Source organism: Carcharodon carcharias, chromosome 20 (genome assembly GCF_017639515.1).
Source record: "Carcharodon carcharias isolate sCarCar2 chromosome 20, sCarCar2.pri, whole genome shotgun sequence".
Classification (NCBI taxonomy): domain Eukaryota; kingdom Metazoa; phylum Chordata; class Chondrichthyes; order Lamniformes; family Lamnidae; genus Carcharodon; species Carcharodon carcharias.
This window is the reverse complement of record NC_054486.1, coordinates 53,938,357-53,959,309: the sequence shown is the minus strand read 5'-3', so window position 1 is coordinate 53,959,309 and position 20,953 is coordinate 53,938,357.

The window sequence follows — 20,953 nt, the reverse complement described above, 5'->3', positions numbered from 1 at the left end:
TCATCATGTGCAGCCGCAGACACTGCGTCAAGGTCTTCATCATCCACTGCGTCCTCCCTTTCCAGTGCAAGATTGTGGAGAGTGCAGCATGCAACCACTATCACCGACACTCGTTCTGGGGGGGCTACTGGAGTGCATCCCGTTGATCGGTCCAGGCAAGAGAAGCACACCTTGAGAAGACCGATGGTTCTCTCCGCCACAGCCCTTGTGGTGCCATGGCCCTATTGTACCGCTACTCAGCCTCTGTTCTTGGATGGCAGAGAGGCGTCATGAGCCACCTTCTGAGGGGAAATCCCTTGTCACCCAGAGGCCATCCTTCCAGCCGCGCTGGAGCACTGAAGAGCCCCGACACCTGGGAGTGTCTGAGGATGTAGGCATCTTGGGAGCTGCCTGGGTGCCTTGCACAGACTTGTAGAATCAGCATCCTGTGATCACACACTATCTGCATGTTCATGGAGTGGAAGCCCTTCCTGTTGACGAAGGCACTGGGCTCACCTGCTGGTGCCTTGATGGCCACATGTGTACAGTCTATAGCACCCTGGATACGGGGGAAGCCAGCAATGGCCGCAAAGCCTCTGGCTCTCTGTTTCTTGCTTGCCTGGTCCCAATGGTAATGGATGAAGGTCAATGCATGCCAGAACAAAGTGACTATAACCTGCTTGACACAAGTGTGAACAGCTGACTGGGAGACACCACAAAGATCACCCACTGATCCCTGGAAGGAGCCAGAGGCATAGAAGTTCAGGGCAGCTGTGACCTTCAGAGCCACTGGCATGAGGTGTTAGCGGAGATCTCTGGCCCTATCATCTGACACATATAGTTGGGTGTCTCCCTTGAGAATCGGAACCTCCTTTGGTACTGCACCTCAGACATATTGAGGTAGCTGCTTCGCCACCTGTATACGCTAGCAGCAGGATAGTAGTGTCTTCTGCAGCCCCTTCTGCCTTGGTCTACCTCTTGGCCCTGCGCCCCTTGTGCCTGTGCCTGTCCTCTCAAAGGTGGCTCCCCTGGAGGCTGAATGTGCATTCCTGGCCTCCTCCCCCTTCTAGCCCTCCCTTCCTTCTCAGAGGAGCTGACTGCAGTGGATAGTTCAGCTCCCATTCTCAGGCTAAGGGAAGGCTTCCTGAAACCTGCAGGACCAAAAAAGATTACTTACTGCAGAGTACTGACCTGAAGGTTAAGAGTCCAGAAAAAGCAGCTGGTATGCATCATGAAGTACTGCAGATCACACAGGCAAGTTTCAAAACATTTCAAAAATATATACTTGATTGTGCACACTTGCGACCCCAGTGAGCCCTCTTATCTCGCCCGTGGATGAGGTTAATATAAATGTGTCCTACCCGCCTGCCTGTAGTGCCCGTGTGCGGACCTGAAGATTGCACAGACACCGAAAAATCAGCACCGATTTGTGAATCAAGGGCCTTAAGTGGCACGTTAATTAATGGTGGGTGCGCAGTGGATATCATCGTGCGCCCACCCAGCAAAATATCGCGATAGCGCACGGTGCTGTCGGGACACTTGCCTGATGTCACCGCATGTCATTTTACACATGGACATGCGGGGCCCGCCCACACACGCCAATGGGAAAATTCTGCTTCAGGTTTCACTGTTAAGTTTAACTTGGCTCATTCCCTCTTATCCACAGCACTCCAACAAAGTTAACTCTCATAAAGCTATATCAATAATTGAAAGGGTGAATAATAACCTAAGGGCAAAACAAATCTACTCAAAAGCTAAACAAATGTGAAGGAGATTTTACAAGTCTCTGACTCATTTTGCAGTTTAACCATTTGAAAACAGTGTGGCCAATTGCATCACATTCGAACAAAATGAGCAGTAAAATACAATGCTGAAAGACTGAATTTATAGTTTTAATTTCATTGGTTTCATGGCAGAAATGCAGATGAAGCCATTTTGGTGGTGATTAGTTCACAGATGACAAGACGACATTTTCATTTTTAAAGACTATTGAGATTTCATCTTTCAACTCTGGCCCTTAGACAGTTAATTTGAATTTAATGTGTTGATTGGTTGTTGGAAAGAATGTTAACAGAAAAATATATCATTTATTGGGTCATCCATCCTTACATATGAAGTTGCTAAGCTAATCACTCTGGTAACTTTGAACAGGAATCTTGTTTGCCATTTGGTCAAGGTTTGAACATAATTTCAGTTTAGTTTGTGTAGTACAATCATGGTTGGACTTTAATCTATTTTAACAAAGAATATGATTGTCAGCAAAGCAGCTGGCATTTACAAAGAGATCCTTTGCCTGAAATTATTCAGCAGACATCAATCAGTTGACTGAAATTATTTTAGTATGACTTATTGTAATGCTGTATACATAAATCAGTCCATATTAATAATCAAAATATTGTCATCACGGGTATATTTATCAATCCCAAAAGAAACCTTGAAGTCTCAGAATAATTTCAAAATATGCATCCTTTCTAAAAGTGAATTTTCTACATATACACCCATATCTATGCTGACAAACACTAACTATTAATGGCATGATCTAGAAATTAAATATAAAAATTAAAAAGCAAAGTTAAGCCTGTATTCCCTGTATTGGGGCTATCACCTGCTGTGAGTTGCAGCTCTGGACTTAGCCCCTCTGTATAGTGGAGGGTTGGGTGGTTGACGAGAAGGTCAGTGCTATTTTTGCTGGTGTTGTTAGCGTTGCGACAATTGCCCTTTTTATTCATCAGATGTCCAAGGTGGAGCTGTATAAACAGCTCCCAAGCCGAATTGAATGTTGATAGCTGGAAGTGTCATTGACAATAAACTCCATGATAGTAGAAACGAGTGCCAAAGTTATGGAAATCACGTGCAAAGCAATGAGCAAAAGCCTTTCAGTTAGGAAAGGACGCAGTTGTCAGCTCTCAGTATTTGAAGTCTTTCTGCCTGCCAATTGCTCAGCTCCTGTCAAAGGTCCAGAAAGTCTGGGGAACATATGCATACATTGTGATGTTCAGGATTGTCACAAATGTGTAGTTGTAATATTATAGATTTTGTAAAAAAGCTAATCATTCTTTTAAATGGGCACAAGAAGCCTTAAAGATGCTGCAAAAAGCCACCTGACCTTTTACAGTGCTGTCAAGCATCTAGAAGTCTCCAAGTGGATTGCAAGTAGACATATCCTGACATGTGAAGAAATTTGAAATCCAATGCACATTTCCACAAGGGTAAACAGAAACTCATTGACAATGGCTCCCCTGGAGGTGTGAATGGCTTTTTCCTATCTCACCTGGAAGAATAGGAGCCATTCAAGTTAATGGTTGAGACATTTAAAAGGTTAATTACCTTGGCTAAAAGACAAGAGATGAGACTATGCTCCCTGACCTAGGCTAAATCAATACTAAATATGGAAGCATGATTCGACAATTTGGAATAGCAGATATTTTGCATTTTGAGCTGTATACCTGACTAAAAATGGGTAACTTGTGCAAAGAACACAGAAGACCTCAGGAAATCAGCTCCAGCCTACAGTTCTAGCTGAACTAGCTGTGAACAACAAGCAAGAGTTGCGATCCTCTCTGCCACTGGGGAGCAGAGAGGAGGTTGCCCAGAAAACATCATTGTTCTGCTGGAAAAGGAATCCAGGCAGTCTTCATGTGTTGTGCAGGCAGAACCAGTAAAGAAATTGAACGTTCACTCGCCCCCTAAAGCTGTTGTAGCTTCTGAGTCCACCTGAAAAGGCAAACTCTGACTAATTGACTACAGAAGCCATCACAACTGCTGAACACAACCCTTCACTCCTGACAACTAGCACTTCAACTGCAAGATACAGGCCTGTAATGATATCTTAAAAGACTGAACTGAATTTCATCTTTATAAGTATATTTTATCTTTATTTACATTTAATCTTTGTACCTGTATTTTAGTTAATAACTTTATCACTTTTACTTATAGTTGTTTGGTAGTACAGAACTTGAGTATTGCTGAAAAAGAGACACTTTTGTCTAAGCTTTTCATCTTACACTCATCAGGATCATTTGCAAGATAATACCAATGTCAGGGGAAACAACATATTTTTACTGTTGAGAAGAGAGTGCTGATAGTTGGTAATTGGACTCTGATTGGTAGAAGTGTTTCCATGAAGAATACACCAATGGATGGTGACTGACAGTTAACTGCCAAACATTGTTTGAAATTTAAATCAGACAACTTGATTCTGATTGAAAAAGATATTGCCCTGGGGAATTAACCAGTAAATGGCTGTCACTTATTTTGTTTAGCTGAAACAGGCACAGTAAATGTGACTGCCTATTGCAGGGAGCTTTCAAGGCCACACGGGTGTAGTCAGTAACCCCTTGCACTTGCTGCAAAATCCAATGCATTTTCAGCCTGTGTTTCGCCATCCAGGTGGAATTGGACAAATTAGTGCTCTCTACTGAACAGGGCACCTGTCACCTCCCAGATGCACTTGTGTGTCACCGACTGGGAGATGCTGCACAAGGCGCAAGTCGGGCCCTGGCAGGAACTACTGACAAAGAAGTTTTAGGCTAAGGCTCAGTGCTTCAGTATTGATGCCTTTCCAAGTTTCCTTCTTACAGAAAACTTTAGACTGTCTCCTCTACCATTACCAGTTTTGAGTTCTCCCAGCTGTGTTAACCAATGTTCATCTCTGAACCCATAGCACCAAAAACAGATTAGACTAGCTGGTCATTAGCCTCATTGCTAGTTGTGGGACATTACTGTGCCTTGTTTATCTGCCTGACTTGAATGAAAAGCTTTGAAAATAAAGAAATAAAAACAGAAGATGCTGGAAAAATTCAACAGGTCTGGCAGCAACTGTGGAGAGAGACATTTTGAGTCTGTATGACTCTTCTGAGTTTTTCCAGCATTTTCTGTTTTTATTTCAGATTTCCAGCATCCGCAGTATTTTGCTTTAATCTTTCAAAAATAATGAATCGGGTATGAAGGACAAGTAAGGTTCTATATAAATGCAAGGTTTTTATTTCCTTAATTTGCTAACCAAATGTGAAAAAGGAAAAAATGTCATTGTACTTATGTGTTTTCATAGCTCAACTTCCACTTCAATCATCATAACAATCCAATTTGGGAACTTCTGTAGCTGTTTGTTCTAAACCTAAGATATGACTAAATTCAAATAAACCAGATATTATAATTGATATAAATTTAATGTTTGTGACGAAGTAGACTGAAAATTTAATGTGGCTATTCATTTTCTCTGGAAAAAATATATAATCTGTGACATATTGATGCATTTGTAAACAGTATATGTGTATAATAGTTTCTGGTGTTTATCAGGGAGAAATCAAAATAAATTCTAATCATAAATGTGAGATATAAGAACTAATAAGTACTCACAGTTCTGATGTGTCAGAACTGCAAACTTAAAGAAAAAATTCCAATGAGGAAGGATGGGATTTTCCACCTCTGGGATTGTCCGCTCCCGCAGGAAGTCACTGGACATTTGGCTGGGCCACTGCGTCACCCACGGTGGGTCCCACCATGGTGGGGTAGCTACAACTCTTCAAATAGTCCAAAAACAAATTTATGGGTGAGATTTTTTCAGAAGTCAACTGGCTTTGTAATTGTCAGCCTTTTGATAGTGTTAAAATGTATGCAGTGACTGATCACACTGACTGTTTACAAGCGTGGAAGATCTTTGAATCAAATGGAACTAAAATCACAAATGACTTAATTATTGTGATCTTTTGCTTGAGTGAAATAATCGAAACACAGAATTTGATCAAACAAAATGAGACACGGGGATCTTAAAATCAGCAGAAACTCTCAGATGAAAAAATAAAATTGAATATCAAAAACCTCACCCACCTTTACAATGGTTACTCTGCATATATATTACACCACTCTTGACAAAACCCAAATGAAATGTGAATCCTACCTATGCTAGAAATAGCAGAAGGTGGCAGGAGGTTAATGAACACAACCTGACAAATTCAGTGAAGCAGAAAACTGATTTCTGCAGAGGCTGACAGCCAGTGATTGGTAAGCAGCTGTTTGAGCATCAAATTGGATTGTATAAATTTTAATTAATCCTGATTAATAAAATCAGGATTCTGATTTGAATCCTGTTGCGCACGGAGATACTGGGCAAGGCGCATAACTTTTCCACAAAAAAGGGAAATTGAAGAGTGGGTGGTTTAAGGCATTGCAAACAGCAATCAAGTGAATCACTCACAAGACTTTTAGAAACATTTTCATCTGTCATTTTGAAATTTCTACGGACCCAAAATATGGTTATAAATACAGTTCAAAATTCTAAAAACAGTATATATTTAATAACAACATTTAATGTAGCCATTGAGTTGTTTTGTTTTTTATTTATGTTAAAGTCTTATACTTGAAGATCTCAGCCTTTCACAAGCCTAAGCCTGGACTTCTTAGAGGTAATATTGAACTTTTGTTGCTTGGTTGATAATCTGGCAGAAAAGATTACTCACCCAAGCTAGAACCCATGCAATTTTTGTTTAATTAAAATCAACAGTGGATCGTAAATCCATGTACTAAATTGCTGCCAAATCAGGTGAATGTGGATAAGATTCCCACACTACCTGCCTCCATCACCCCCATATTTGCCTAGTGTGATAATTCTGTTAACTGAAAGCAATTTCTGTAAATCTAAATATGTGCCATGTACCAATTTCCTTGAATCCATCAGTACAATGCAAGCAAGACAAACGTCAGCATACCTTTCTCTCTCAGTATCACAAAAATCTATTTTATTCTCAAAATGATACATTTTTAAAGCTTTGTTCAGGTAAAAATTTTAGTGAGTTTTTTTTTTCCAAATATAGTATATAGCTGTGACAGAGAAACATGGCAAACTGTATGGTCAGGATTTTACAGAGTAGCTGTGGTCAAGCTCTCACCAGAAAGTTGGGGCCAATCCTGGTAACCATGATTGAATTTTATGGACCTCAGGCAATTAATTGCTACATTCATGGCTTCCACCCCTCTAAGGCAAGATGTACCACTTCCAAGAACTGCCAGCCAATCAGAAGGCTGGTAGCTGTTGAGCCCCAGTAGCATCACTGGGAGAAGTGGCCACTTTTGGGTTGCAGCAGGCCTCAGGTCAACAGCTAGCGAAGCAAGTAAGTGGGGTTGGGGATTGCCTGGAACAATCAGACAGCCCCCAACGAGAGGATGGGTGGTTGCTAGAAAGGGCAGTGGTGGGGGTGCGCTTCTGATCAGGAGGTTTTACCAGCAGTCTCCCCAGATGGCGAAGTGCCGTTCCACATTTGATAAAATATCAGCGTCGGTAGGAAGAGGCCCTTAAGCAGCCATTCAAGGACTTCAACTGGCTAAGGGTGAGCAGGCACCCACCACAAATTCTCAGCAGCGGTGGGAAGGCAACAGGCATGGCACCTCCACCATCCCTTTACCAGGGTTGGGATGGGGGGGGGGTAAATTTCCGGCCTATGTACAAATTGCACACCTGTTATAGCTTTGGCGCTTGGTGTTCAAACCATACTCCATAAAGTTCAGAAAGTGTGTTTAGCTGAAAGAAGAAGATAAATACAAAGTGTCCCTTCTTATTTGGCTAAGTAGTTTCAATTTTCCCTCAGAAAAAGCCAGTTAGGATGCATTTGACCTTTCAGTTAAATTTTCTCTATCCTGTCCACATTTAGAAATGTATTTCTCACCCTGTCTCTCTTCCATCTCTCTTCCATTTCAATAATTTATTCAAGCCTTCAGAGAAAGATAAATTATTGCAGAGCAGCTCTGTGGATAGTCAACATCAAAGCCCCATGAAAAAGTTGAGATCCCAGGGACCTTGGGGCATATTCTTGTCTTTGCCACGATCACAGTGGATCCTTCAAAGGGCAGAAAATGTGGCCATCCTGTGCCTACACCTTGGCCTTGGCCACTTTCATTAGGGTGTAGATAGTTATCAACATTTAAGTGGAGTCTGGGGTTGTTTTGCTATTGCTGGCTTTTCAGTCTCAGCTGGCAGGAATGAAAATTCAGTGAGTTAATGCCTGAAGTGAATCATTGAAAAGCTTTATTTTATAGTGATCAAACAGTTTAATAGTTACGCATAATCCAACATTCTTCACTCAATCATCCTTCTGTTCTCAAAAAATAATACACCATGCATTCTGTCCAAATTGTGGGTTAACTTTGGCATTATTATCACAAAAACTGAACTGCATTTTGCCTCTAAGCTTTAGGTCCAGTCTTGAAACTTACAGCCTACTCTTTAAAATCTGACTGCAGTGGGTGCAGTTTTATGAATCCCCACTCCACCTCGCTCCTCAGAAGCAGGCCGACAGACAGGAGGGCCATAAAACTAGGTGCCGTGGTGACGGCGGCATGCCCATTATCTACCTGCCAACACTGGTATTTTACCAGCAGCAGCAGATGGGTTGGGCTGGCCCACTCGCCCTTAGGGTAATCGAGGTCCTTAAGTGGCTAATTAATGGCCATTTAAGGGCCTCTTCCTGCCACTACTGGTATTTTACAAGTGGAAGTAGGGGAATTTCCTGTTTGGACAATGGAACAATGGAACTCTGCCCCCGCTTCTCACTGTCCCACCCTCCACCCGTGTTTGACACCCCCATGCACTCCTCATCTGAGTCCCCCACTCCCTTGCCAGGGCCTGCCAGCCTTGCCCTAGCAGAAGGCCTGAGCTTACGTTCTCAGTTGGCTCCATCAATGATCATCGTTGGAGACTGCCTGCAGTCTCAGCAGTGGCCACAACTCCGATAGTGGTGCTGGGATTAGTGAGACTGACGGGCAGCTCTTGGAAGTGGGACTTCCTCCCAGATAGAGGTAGAAGATTGCCTTGAGCCAATTATGAGCCTGACCACTGTAAAATTGGCTACAGGCAACCCAACCGAGTGGAGGCTGGTTCATCCTGGACTTTTCAGCCTGGGGACCTCCAAATAAAATTCTGGCCTATTCTTTGTTCTCCTATTTTTTCTCTTAAAATACTTAAGAAATTTCAAAGCAATGTCCCTCGGATTTCTTCTCCATTCATGGATTTGCCAGTGGGCCGATCAACCAAACTGAGAACTTCCTCTTCCAAAAGTATAATTTTAGCAGCCATGTTGGGCTCACATAATAACATTAGACTCACCCTAAAGATTGTGATTGTTTAATTATGCCATTGGAGGGTAAGATAACAAATTATTTCATTTCACCAGTCATTGCAGCCAATAGTATGGATTGTTGGCCCATCGAAACACAAATCGCTGCTCTTTTTTTTAAACCTGTGCAAAATTATTGTACTTTAATATAGAAACATAACCAGAATTCAAATCTAAAACATTTTCATGAAGAAAAAGAGGCTTCAAAAAACTCAAACATGGCAATGAATCTGTATCCTGTTCCCTACCAATATTTGAAATAAATCACCAGTGAAAAATGTACAAAATGTAGTAAAATCAAACAAATAAAAAGTACCATTGACCCCATTTGAATCAAGCTAGTATAATACAACTGGATCAAGATTTGCCTCAACTAATGATTGCATTAATTAATATTGTACCAATAATACATGATACACAAAAGAATTATGATCAATTATTGTAGAAAAGTGATTTCCCTTGGTCTCCTTCAAAGTGATTCACATTGGTACTTTATCATATCACAGAAAATTGCTTTCCCACTAAACAAACAATTCGGTTTTGCTAATCACATTACTTGGTTATATTGTGGCATTTAAATGGTAACATTTCTATCATTAATATTCTTCAGAACTAGCGCTTATGATACAGAAACAAACTGAGCCTGAATTTTTTACCTCTTATTTCCAAGCAAATCCTTCCTGTCAATATAGCTCATCCTTCTACTATATATGAACATTTTTTTACCCTTGAATGTAATCAGGATCAACTTAGACTTTCAGGGATGTAGTCTTCTGGTTGTAACTTGTGACTGTTTTGATTTAGTTAGAAAAAATGTGGAAATTAGAGGAAATATTTTCAAGGAATCAGGCATCATAAAACATTGATGGGGTCAGAAAATGAGAAACCCAGAAAAATGCCTGGATTTAGTATAAATTCCTTTAATTAACAGTAATGTGCAGATGCTAAGGGATTACCAATGCTGCCAATTTTGACTTCTCAGTTATGAGAAGTAGTTACCGACTTTGAAATAATACTTTGACAGCAACGCAGCTCCCTATGGATCCTAACACTTTGAATCAAATAGATTCTAAAGTCTTGTCGATTGTGCAAATAGTCTCAGAATGGTATTAAGACAACGCTGGCATGGTGTTTGTAGTGTGAACCCTAGCAATTCTTACATAAAGAGAAAAAAACTTCTATTAAATCTTACATTTACTCGGTTCTGCATAATGTTAATTGATTTGCAACTTGGTATCAATAGTTACTCTATGTTTCCTGGTAAATTCGAAGCATGGCCTTACCTTTTAAACTTACAAATATATCCTAAAATCCTTGCGGAAACACAGCAAAATAATGTATCAGTTCACGGGCAACACTAAATAAAGCTGTAAAAACAAAAAAACTGCGGATGCTGGAAATCCAAAACAAAAACAGAATTACCTGGAAAAACTCAGCAGGTCTGGCAGCATCGGCGGAGAAGAAAAGAGTTCACTGGAAGCCCAACGCAAACGGGAGGAACAACACCTCATCTTCCGACTAGGGACTTTACAGCCTTCCGGACTGAATATTGAATTCAACAACTTTAGGTCGTGAGCTCCCTCCCCCATCCCCACCCCCTTTCTGTTTCCCCCCTTCCTTTTTTTTTCCAATAAATTATAAAGATTTTCCTTTTCCCACCTATTTCCATTATAAAAAAACCCCCACTAGAGCTATACCTTGAGTGCCCTACCATCCATTCTTAATTAGCACATTCGTTTAGATAATATCACCAACTTTAACTTTAACACTTATGTGTTCTATTGTACTATTGTCGTTGACATCTTTTGATGATCTGCTTCTATCACTGCTTGTTTGTCCCTACAACCACACCCACCCCCCCTCTACCTCTCTGTCTCTCTATCTCTCCGCCCCCCACACACACACCTTAAACCAGCTTATATTTCAACTCTTTCTTGGACTCGAACTCAAGTTCTGTCGAAGGGTCATGAGGACTCGAAACGTCGACTCTTTTCTTCTCCGCCGATGCTGCCAGACCTGCTGAGTTTTTCCAGGTAATTCTGTTTTTGTACTAAATAAAGCTGTTTTGTTTGAAATCTATACTTGGCTTGCTGTGCTATATTTTTGGATGAATCAATTTTTGAACATTATAGGGTAAATATTGTTTTCAATGCCTTTGTGATAATCTGATAGGGTGGATTGCCTGCCCTTTATGGAACCAATACAATTTTAATTTCCAGGCAAGCAAGATAATAACTTACTCTTATTTGTTTAACATGTACTGCACCAATGGATTGTTTTGAAGATAAATTTTACAATTTTGAAAATTAAGCACCCCAGCCCAATTCTTTATCCCTTTTTCCTGCTAGTCATAGACCGTGGAAGAAAGCAGACATGTAGATCACATTGCTAATAACAAAAAAAACAATTGTTCTACTAATGATAGTGCAGGAGCAAAATTGCTTAGTCTCCATCTATATGTGGAAAATATTAAAGGACATTTCAGTTAAAGCTTTTCAAGTGAACTTTGCAATTCTGGCAGTCACGTTAGGTAATATCTATATGCTCCAGTAAGTTATGGAAGTGTTTCTGAATAATTCTAAATGTTTCCTCATGAAGTAATCTACGCTGACACTAATTTTATAATCGGTTTTTGTCAAAGCTCGTGAAATTGATAGTGAATGAGAGGCTGTTCAACCGATCACAATTGTAACAACCTGCTATCAGGTTGACAATAGGCTTCAGGGCAAAACCAGCCAATTTGTGACAATTTCAATTTCATAGTCTAGAAATTGAGCAATTCCCTTGATGTTTAACATGAAGACAGTGTAGTGGCCCACAACATTTCCAGGGTATGTTCAACAGAAAATCTCAGCTGTATTGCAAAACTGGTTTGTCACAGTGAACTGCTACATTGCCTGTGCTACTTCCTTAATGGAAACCAGTTCTCTGCCCTGAAAAAGAAACCAAGCCTTCACCCCCTTGTCATACCTATGCAGTGATCCTTTATAAACTGCCTTTCTCAACCTCAAATAATCTTTGTCCTTGACTGACACGGTGGTTAACTCTCCAACTGAAATACAGACAATGAGTGAATGATTGCTGATAGGTAAAGATATAATCAAATAGTGTCTTAACAACTGGGAGGTAACTTTACTGCTCAGAAGATCAAGTTAATAACTCTCAAGAAAGCTCAACAGTAATATTGCCCTGCACAACTCCAAAATATTACCAGTTCAGTTTCAAATATTCATTGTGATATTCACAGGTAGATAGATAAATGGCTGAAAAGGAACTCATGATTAGCAATATTTGTGTTTAATAAAGCCTATATTAGTACAATGATTAAATATTGTAACCCTCCATTTAGCAGACTGTAAGAGAATATATATCTTGTAATCCTGGATTACATACAGTCCAAACCAATTCTAATACTGGAATAAGTAATAATGGTCGGTTCAATTCTCTACAACATCATAGAGATGTGGCCAGGCTGACAGTTTGTTAAAAAACCGCAATGAAAAGGATTGTTTGTGCTTAAGATACATCTCTATATGCTTTCTCAAAATAATTCAATGCCTTTACACTTAGCTAAGCAAGTTCTTTTGTCTTTCATGTTACAGAAAGACCTAGCTGGTGACCAGCTAAGGACTTGCACATCCTCACTTACTCTGTCCTGCCACCTCATCTGAGTCACCTATAGTGCAGTAGCACCTACTCACAGGAATTAGTCTGTCAGAAAAGCTGTCATTGGGTGAATCACTGAGCGTTAATAGCAATGAACATCTGGAATTGGAACATAGGGACTATGCTGCAGAGATTGACTGACGCCAAGGAGCCTATGGACCTGTACCTCAGGGGCCCAGTCCTCAAAAGAACAATGATTTGGAAGCTTCAGTCTCAAATGGAGGAGGTGGCAATGATTTCAATGCTAATGGACAAGTGGGAAGAGTTCATGGCATACACCTACAACACAGCAGAAAGTTTCTCATGATCTGCAAAGCACCCTGGAGATTGTGACAACCCAGGAAATTTCTGCAGTATCAAGATTCTAGGAACAATTTCTAAAGATATTGGTAGATTGCCAAGGGACAATTAACAGTGCTACAAAAGATGCTTGGAGCAATATAAAATTACAGGGTTTCCAAGACTTGATTAGGACTACCATATCCATGATGACATTGGTCAGTAGAATTTCAGAAACTGCCAGTAATAAACCCAAATGTTTCTGGTTGCCTGGAGAACATCAATAAATCTGGTTCCTTGTTGCCCCCTACATCTCTTCACATGAAAGGAGTTCAGGCATGGGCTTGATCCCTCCTTGCTACAGCTGGAAGATGGTCCTACTCTTTGATAAGTGTTAGCTTTCTAAAATCCCAGGGGAACTACCCCGGCCACCCACTGCTCAATCTCATCTCACAAGAGAGCAGGATTGGTTGATGAGGAACCCGGCTAAGTTATTGAGCTGACATAAAGTATCGTCACAGTGTTAAGATGTTGTTGTAGAAAGGGAGGATTGATTTGTTGGCACTTACTGGTGAAATTTGTTGTTTAAAGGAAAGACAATTTAATCGCATAGCTTTGTGAGTTTGTTTCTGTACATACTTACAATTTTTGTGAATTGGATGATGGGAGGGGAAAGGCAGATTTCTGTTTTACGAAGGATCTTGGCAGATGTTTTAGAAAGTTAGAGAATTTATAAATCCATGGGAACAACAGGCAGGTGTGAATGACTTTATTTTTCTAAGTCAACTTTTATTGGGAAATCTATGTGTAGAATGCAAGGCAGTGTGCTTAGTACAGCTTAGCAAAAGAAACAGTAAAAGCGCTGATTCAACACTCAAAGAACTAAAATGATCATTTTGAAGGCAAACAAATGCCAGCCTTCAGTAACAACCCACAAAATGGCCTGCTCAGTGCAATATCTGCCTCAGGAATATGTTGCAATCAAAAAGCCCACCAAAGTTGAAGATGAAAATCTTCTCAGCCCTGTTTTTTTGGCTCTAGTAAAAGTCCACACTGTAGGCAATAAAGCCGCAGTTTTATTTTGGCTGAGTTCTCAGTCTGTCCTTGGAGATATTATCTAAGATTTTGGAGTCAATGATGAAAGTCGAAAATGATTTCTGTTTACTGCACTTGCAGCTATCCAGAGGCTTTTGAGCACTTACAGTATTTAGGGATCCTTTTTCAGTGAAGGTGCACCCTACAGGAGATCTGGGACATATGTGAACAGCGCAGCAACAGCAATTCATCAGGCTGAAAATCAAGCTCACAAGAGGCCCATATTTTTGGCATGTCAGAGTCTCTCTGTCATGGCGAAAATCTTGGATATGGACGGGAATCTTAAGTCTCCTCCCTGCCCCCCCAACATGGCATTTCCTATTTTTGCGAGAGTGAGATTGGAGTCAGGCTGGAGTTCATGCATGCATGGTTCGCAAGAGCAACTAGATATTTAAATCAGCAGCCTTGGTAGGCTAGGAGTGTGAAACCCAGAGTTTTGCAGGTTATACCAGGTGAGAGGAGGTCTGAATTTGTCGGATTCATTTGTTTACACTTTGGAGAGGTAAGGTATCCCTTTGGATCTGGTCACGGGACACCTTTAGGAGAGATAAGGTAGCCTTTGGGATTGGTAAGGCACTCTTTGCAGAAGGTATGGCACTCTTTGGGGGAGTTAAGGTATGTTTTGGGATTGTTAAAAAGTAAACATGATTGTGCATAGAAAATGCATAAACTCATCGGAACTGTCAAATTGTCAAAGAACTGTCGAGCTGTCAAGGAAATGCCAAAACTGTCAAGGAACTTTCAAAGGGTACAAGATGAATTATTATGGAGAGGGTAAGGAAAAAGGGTGGTGGGTGGGGATGCATGGTTTGGCATGAGATGGCATTAAGTTGGCATTGGGGATTTAAAGGGCCATGGGGATGTGAGAAGTATAGTGGGTATGAGGTGCCATGGGGACTGTGTGGGGGATTGAGGTGGTATAGTTTGGAATGGATGGGGCATGGAAATGTGTGTGTGGGGGGGGTGGTGAGGTGATGAGGGGGTTGATGGCTGGAGGGCTGTGTTTTTCTGTTTTTTTTTAAACCTAATTCAACATAGTGCCAGAGCACAGAGGCAGGCCTTTCACACAGCCCGCCTCTGTACCCAAGAGCCTCCAGACTCATTCCGGGGCAGATGGGCCCAATTTACAATCCAGACTGCTCCTAGAATGAAAATCCTGCAGATTGACGTTTTTGAAGATCAAGTTTGCAGAGCCAGGAATTCTCCTGTCTCTGTATGCCTGACCCGGAAGCAAAAATCTCTGACAGACTAAACCAGGAAGTGTTAGTTAAAATATTTAATTCAATATAAAATCATGTACAAAAAGCAAAAGAGAGGAAGTAAAGGTAGGATTAAGAGAGAGATACAAAATAGACAGAAAATAATTTATAATTGTTAAATCTCCAACAAGAATTAAAATTTTAAGGCATTAGATGCCATGCTTGTAAAATTATATGTTCAGTTCCAGCTTAGTTTAGTACCAAATAATTATCAAACTGTTAAAAAAAATCCTTCACATATCAATGTACCATCCCTAAGTTTTTCTGGGGAAGAATTTTACATCCTGTGGCGGTCACGTGCTCAACCCAATGAGATGTAAAATTGCACACAATGACATTGAGTGAGTCTCCCGACATCATCGCGCACTTGCGCAGTATTTCATTCGGCAGGCACACATGGGTGCCGGACCCAGGTCAGCCATTAATTAAGAGGCCACTTAAGGCCCTTAACAGTCCAATTAATCGGGACTTTTCCTTAACTATGCAGTTTTATGCTTGTCACATGGGCAAAACGGGCAAGCAGCCAGCCGATATTTTCAACAGCCACACCCATGGGCAGGATAAAAAGGGTCAGCAGCATTGCCAGTGTGAGTAGTGGGGAATTTTGGAGATAGTTTGCTGCTGGTTACTTATTGGTACTTGGCAGCTTCATCTCTGTTCGGGGTTTCATTCTTAGCATTTCCAGGCTTCATTTCAGGGCTCATTGCTGTCTGCCAGGCCACCTGAGGATTCCATATGTATCCTTACAGGTTTCAGACAGCCTTCTGTTACCCTGGTAATGGAGATTGTGGTCTCTGCTGGAGGCACCTCCTCCTCCGAGGAAGTGAGGGGCAGAAGGGAGAGGAGGCCAGGTGTCTCAATGCAGCATTGAGGGGAGGGACCTGTGGGAGGAGGGGTGCAGGCACAAGGGACACAGGGCCAGCAGGAAGCCCAAGGCAGAAGAGGCCACAGAAGATGCTCCTATCCTCTTGCCAGGGTTTACAGGCAGTGATGCAGCTACCTCAATATGTCCGAGGTGCAATGCTGAAGGAGTCTTCGCCCTCAAGGGAGACTGTGGTCTCCATTTGCCAGAAGATAGGGCCTGGAATCAGCTCTGACTGTGTGGGTGGGCACCCCATGCCAGTGGCTCTGATGGTCACAGTGGTCCTCAACTTTTATGACTTCGGCACTTCCATGTGTGTGGAAGTCTCCTAATCAACTGCCCAAAGTAGTGTTCAGCAGATCCTGACCTCTATTCTTTACTGTACAGATGATGCCAGCCAGAATGAATGAGCCAGATTCTTTGCAGTGATTGCTGTGTTCCCTCAAGTACAGGGTGCCATCAACTGCATACATATGGCCATCAAGGCACCAGCAGGTCAGCTGGGTGCCTTTGTCAACAGGAAGGGCTTCCACTCCATGAACGAGCAGATAGTGTGTGATCACAGGATGCTGATTCTACAAGTCTGTGCAAGGTACCCAGGCAGCTCCCACGACGTTTACATCCTCAGACACTCCCAGTTGCCGGGGCTCTTCAGTGCTCCAGCCCAACTAGATGGATGGCTGCTGGGTGACAAGAGCTATCTGTTGAAGAGGTGGCTTATGATGCCTCTCCGCCACCCAAGAACAGGGACAGAGAAGAGTTACAATATGAGTCATGCCTCCACAAGGGTGCTGGTAGAGAGGACCATAGGTCTTCTCTCTTCTCAAGATGCGCTTCTGATGTCTGGACTGTTCAGGGGAAGAGCTACTTTACCCTCCAGAGCACATGTCACTGAGTGGTTGCATGCTGCGCTCTCCACAATCTGACACTGGCAAGGGGGGGACCCACTGGAGGAAGAGGATCTTGACGCAGCTGCACAGACCACAGATGATGAGTCCAGTTGTGAGTCCGAAGATGAGCATAGTGGGGAGAATGCTGAGGGCGTGGAGCCAGACTTTGGTAACCTGCAGGGAGGCAGGGACACAAGGGATGCCTTGATCGAATGATCCATCTGCTAGGCTACCAAAGATCAGCTTCAACCGCATGCCAGGGCTGTCACCTCCATCCCAAATATCTGAAAGGAGCCTTTCATATGAACACAAAGAACACTCAGTGTCTGTGCAATAACGTTCAGAGCCACCTCCATCCAGCATTACATACTGGCTTTCCCCACACCAATGAAATAACAAGGTAAAGCATACTCAGGCCATAATGACAAAAACACAATTTATCTCATTCTGACAGTTCAATGATATTTACATAAACGTTCCTGGTCTTCAACCTCAAGCCAGTACACATAAAGTAAACATAAATGAACATAAAATCACCCATGGCCTGACCCTCCTGTGCTCATGATGCCTGTAACTTAAGTTTGCGAGTGCTACATCTTGGTTCTCCCCCATCGCTGCCACAAGCATTGAAGACAGCCTGCTGACTCTGCTGTCTTGTTGGCTTTGATGACCTTAGCGGTCATCCCTTTCCCAGTGGAGCATGTGCTGGCCCCGCCTGAGAGGGAATGGCCAGTGCCACAACTGGCATCTCCCCAGTTGCTGCAGCCTCATCAGATGCCACGGTCACTGGCAGAGGGGCGGAGGAGCTGCTGTCATCATCCAGAGAACCCTGAGAGAAGCCTGCAGAGATGACAGGCAGCTCGTGCGCCAATGTGAGGTTCTTCTGGACCTTCCTGCTCATCATTGATGGATGAATATCTAATTGGGATAATGGGTGCCGCATTCCTCTCCCACATGGACACTAACGACCTGAGACATTGTCTGTGTGAGAGCTTGCTGGTCCGAGCGCAACTCCAGGAAGCACTGATTCTGTTCCTGGAGCTGCCTCTCCAGGAGTTGCCACTCACTCAATGAAGGAGGCAGACCGCTCAGTCATGAGAGTCAATGCAGTGCTGATGCTCTGCATGGACTCCTCCATCATGGAGACCATGGCACCCATACCCTCATGGATCTCCACCAGATCCTCCTGCACATCTTGCTGGACATCCTGCATCTGTCACCTAATGGACATCTTCAGAGGCTCATCATCAGCCTTGGACTGAGCATTGTCCTGGTCTCCAGCAGTCCTCTGACTGCCAATGCTCTGGGACTGTCAGCTTCTGCCCGTACTTCAAGCAAGTGTGAAGTGCCTTCACCAGTGTGCACCAAGATATTAGTTGCCAAACTAATGCCCGCCGAGGTGCTGGTATTTGCACTGATGTCTGCTTTATAGAGAGGTGTGACACAGGTGCAACAGAAGCTCGGTGGTCTTCCGGTGTCAGGGGTGCCCTTCAGGGTCTGCAGAGCGCAAGGCTGCTGGTGAACCTAAAAGGGAGAACAAGGGCATGTCATTAGTTATATTCATCACACTGTCACTGTGCATACCAGGCACCCTGGTGAGACTATGGAGATCTACGTCATGGTGCCCTCATCTTCCAATGATCAATGGGGACCCCAGGTTCGAGGTTCACATCAATGAAGAGACTACACAAGAATAGGTTGGACAAACCAAAAGTCTCACCTCTGTGCACTGTGCTCTTTCCTTCATCTAGCACCCCTGCCTCTCCATGCCCAGTTGAACAGGGTACATGCCAGCTCTTGAGCTCCACGACATCTTGCTCATATCTGGAAAAAATTAGGAGGCTAGCGGGGCCTACACCGGTCCGTGACCTTTCAATAGTGTTGTGGGCTGTGTCCTCCTGAAACAGCAGAGGAGCATTGATTAGTCCTCTCTGTACCTGCAGCGCCATTGCAACCTAACCAACATCAGGTGAGGAGCACCTGGTAGGGCACATCCAAGTCGTGGGCCTCAAGCCGCAAGACATTCAGTCCAAAGAACCAAGGCTCACTTCCTTGGCCAGCTCTGCCGTCATTGACATTTGGCACTTAGACTCTAGCACCCCTGAGGTCTACTGAGGGGGGCACACCTTAACACTCCTGCATACTGACCCATGCCAATGCGATACTCACCCTTCCTGAGCACAGCAGGTCATTGAAGCACTTCCAGCACTGGACCCAGGTGCGCCGAACCATATCATGGCTACTCATCATTGCTGCCACCTCCTCCCATGCCCTCTTGGTGATGTGTGGTGGCCTCCTCCTCCTATCCCTGGGGACAAGGGTGCCTCTCCTGGGAGCCACCTCCTCCTGGAGGACGGCGAAGCAGACAACAGAAAAGCAGGGGGCCGAGTGCCCACCCGACCTGCCCTCTCGCCTGCTGTCTCCAGCCGCACTCGACTCCATTGACTCCACGTTCTTCCGTGGCAGCCTTCCAGGGGCTGCATGGGCCGATTTTAAACCGGCCACTGGGTCAACATTGGACCCAGCGGCCGACAGGCCCCTGTCCCCACTTGACCATTTCTGGCCAGTGCAGAACCACGTTTCATGCTGGGCAGGCCTTAATTGGCCCGCCAGCGTAAAATAGCGGTCCGGGCCCGATCGCAGGTGGCAGACTGTTTCACGGCAGCTCTTGGGCCTGCCCACCGTGCCCACCCAATGACCTCAATGTCCTGCCCTGGGCATCTAGCAGGCAAATACTGCAATTGCATATCCTTATATGGATTTTAATGTCTAGATTCTCAGAGGGGCACCAGTGTTGATTGCATCCTCTGGAGAAGTAGGGCATATCAGTCTGCAGCTTCTGGTTTTCCATGTTTAACTGTTTCTGATTTACTTTGTGATAATGATGAGTGCTGTTAGCCTCACCATTATTCCTGTCACAAAATGCAGGCCATTAATTTAAGATTCCTCTAGTCGCTAGTTCTTTCAGCAAATGTACATACAAAAATCTTGCTACCGTTGGAAGCAATTCCATAATATAAATGAAGTATTAAATCTGTGATTGACAGGCAGAGCGAGTAGTAGACTGGAACTAGCAGATTACAAGTTTCCTTTCCTATCAGCACACGTCTGCCAATGAAAATCTATTCTACTCTGACACAATTTCACTCATCAGAAGACATATCACAAAAAAGAAATTCCTTTTCTAATTTAACTCAATAAATAAGCCTTCTTGCAGGCTTGGAACAAGTTGTTTCTTTGAAATTCATTTAAAAAAGTGAAGTATTTCTCTCACACACACAGAATATAAAATAAAAAGTAATCCGGGGGCGTAAGCAACTATTAAAAAATTAAAATTATCTCACAATTATAGGAAAAAAGTTATAAAGTTATTGACTATTCCTTTGTAAGCCGTGTTTGTTTGGGCTTCTGTGCTTTTATTATGTTTTCAGTCAAAATCTATTCCATTTAATGTTCATGGCACTACTTGGGCAGAATTTTGCCCTTGTCAGGTGGGCTCAGTGGGGGCAAGCAGGAGCAGTTGGGAAGCCACCCACTGCCCGCAATCGGGGCTGGGCTGTGATTTCACACTGGCAGGCCAATTAAGGCCCGCCCAACATGAAACGTGAGCTCAGCACTGCCTGTGTTGGGGGGATGGGGGGTGAGGAGGGTGAGCATGCAACTTAGCGCATGCGAGCAGGTGCGCGCTGGAAAAGCTCCCTGAGGCACAGAGCTGCCTCAGGGAGATGAACAGTTTTGAAAATGAAAAATAAAGCAGTGTGAGATGTTGAAACACACGTCCATCTGTGTGAATTTGTCACATGAGCAGGGACACGT